Genomic DNA, 2,413 nt, shown 5'->3' on the forward strand with positions numbered 1-2,413 from the left:
ATTCAAAAATAGCAGAATTGGGGTTGAAACTGGAAAAGGGCAGTGCTGATTCGAAGACAAGAACAGAGGAGGCTGTGGTGGATCCTTCTGGTAGCAGCTTGGATGGCGGCAGAGAAACTCGCGGTGATCGTATAACCTGGCACAGACAACCTCAACGACAACTCTCACGGTAAAGGTAAACTTAACAGATAAAAAAGTTGAAGCAAAGTTAGGGCTTACCAACAAACACAGGCTTGGAAGGCGGTTTCCAGCGCCAGCAGCGGCGGCGAGGAGCTCGGACAACACAGCTGCTGCGCGGGCAGAACGATAGTGAGCCCAGCAACGCGGTGGCGACGGTAGCTTCGCAACAATTTCCCTTGCGCGCGATCTCTGTTCGCGACTCCAACGTCGGCGGATCTGAAGACGGTAACACACGGTGGTTGCAGCGGCGTTCAAGCTTCAGCTACGGCGTGGATGGACCCTCGACGGCCATGGTTTCCCCTGCGCAAAACTGACAGTGTGAACGGCGGTGACGCATGGCACAGTGGCGACGCGAGACAGGGCAGAGCACGGTGGCGTGATTGGACGAGTTCGACGGTGACGTGGCTTAACGGCGGGGTCTCCCTCCAAGGCTTGGCAAGGATGCGACGGTGGCGGCGACACCCAGCAGCGCCGGCGCGTCTCCTTCCCCTCTTCTCTTCTCCCCCGTCGTGGCTCTCTCTCTCTCCCTCCTTTCTCCCTTCTGTTCCTTCGTTCCCCCTCTCTTTTCTTTTCTTTCCTTCTTTATTTAGTTTTTGCCAAAGCTGATAAGTGTTAGTGGCTTAGTGCTGTTAGGAAGGGAATGGCAGTGGGGAAAAAGGTGAGTGACGGTGAGGTGGTGGAAATTAGGGTTTGTGGGGTTTAATTTAGGAATTAGGGTTTAATTTGGGATAAAAGTAAAATTAGGAATTTTGGGTAAATTAAAATTTGATAAATTTTAATAAAATTAGAGTATATTGTATAAAATTCTTATTATTTTACATTTGCTAAAGTTTATAATTTAAGTATAGAAAATAATTCGATAATTATAAAATCAGATAAAACCTTAAATTACTTTAAACTCAATTAATCAAAATTTGCTTTAATTTATCTTTAATAAAATAATTTCTGAGGTTAAGGTACTTAATGAATAAATAAATCAAAATTAATTCTTAATAATTTTTTTCTAAAATTTTTGGGTCTTACATCTTACCCACCTTATAAAAATTTTCGTCTTCGAAAATTAAAGTAATATATAAGGTAATACATACTCTTTGCACTCTACTTTTTAAACACTTTATAGAAAAGTATGAAATCTTAGTATGCATATATAAATATTCAAAACTTTACAAAAGCTTGGAGGAACAAAATAGGGTGCAAATCAAGATAGGCGTTCACAAAACAAAACAGTAGCTTGTGTGGCAAAAAAGGCTACAAAATAGGCTGGTATAAAACAACGGATATAATGCTCGCTCACAGATCTCTTACCCATTTCAGAACTTCAACTCTCCAATTCCATCAATCATTTCACAACTTCATAACCCGTCACAATCCTAACATCTGCAAACTTTTACGAGAAATATACTCCTCATAACATTGCACATTTACCAATCCATCTTTCATGTTTACGAATAGCATTTTTAAAGTTTCGTTTGCTACCCCTAAAAGTCATACGTGATTCTAAGGCAATCCTCGAATTTATTCAAAAGAATACAAGACCTTGGAAAAAGACAAGCGACAAAATCCTCCAGGGCTTGAAAGGATTGTTGAAATTACAAGTAGTCAGGAATGCATAAAGAATGAAGAGTGTCGGATAGAAAATTAGTTTGGCAATCTCAAGAATGATTCCCAAATCAACAAAACCCGATAGGAATAACAAAAGGAAAAGTAGTGCAATAGTGTGAAGCAAAATTAAGTCGAATCAACACTACAAGAAAATGGAACATTTGTAACAAAAATTTTGTATCAAATTTAAAATTGTTACAAAAAACCAATTTTTTGTAATAATAGTTGCTGATTGTTACAAAAAAAATATGTTTTGTAACAATATTACAAATTGTTACAAAACATCCAGATATTTTGTAACAATCCATTTTATTTTGTTACAAATTATGGTAGTTTTCGTAACGCCGTATTGTGTTGTTACAAAATATTATAATATTTTGTAACAAAAAGTGAAATAGTTGCAAAAACTCGTAGTATTTTGTAACAAAATAGTTTTTTGTTTCAAAAAATCCAAATATTTTGTAACAAAATATTTTTTTGTTTGAAAAACTCAAATTATTTTGTAACAAAAAATTAATTTGTCACCAAATTCAATATTGTTTGTAACAAGTTTTTTTTTGTGTCACAAAATATATGTATAATTTATAATTTTTTTTCAAAATGTTAAAAATTTTAAGAATTAAAAAAATTG

General features: G+C 36.5%; 1 long non-coding RNA gene across 1 annotated transcript; it reads right to left on the reverse strand.

Annotated features, from left to right (window-relative positions):
- On the reverse strand, positions 1-741 carry LOC110265691. The gene is made up of 2 exons (XR_002351903.1): positions 220-741; positions 1-136 (listed from the first exon to the last, which is right to left on the reverse strand). It is a non-coding gene; the product is annotated as an uncharacterized LOC110265691 (long non-coding RNA).

Source organism: Arachis ipaensis, chromosome B08 (assembly GCF_000816755.2).
Source record: "Arachis ipaensis cultivar K30076 chromosome B08, Araip1.1, whole genome shotgun sequence".
In the NCBI taxonomy this organism is placed as follows: Eukaryota; Viridiplantae; Streptophyta; class Magnoliopsida; order Fabales; family Fabaceae; genus Arachis; species Arachis ipaensis.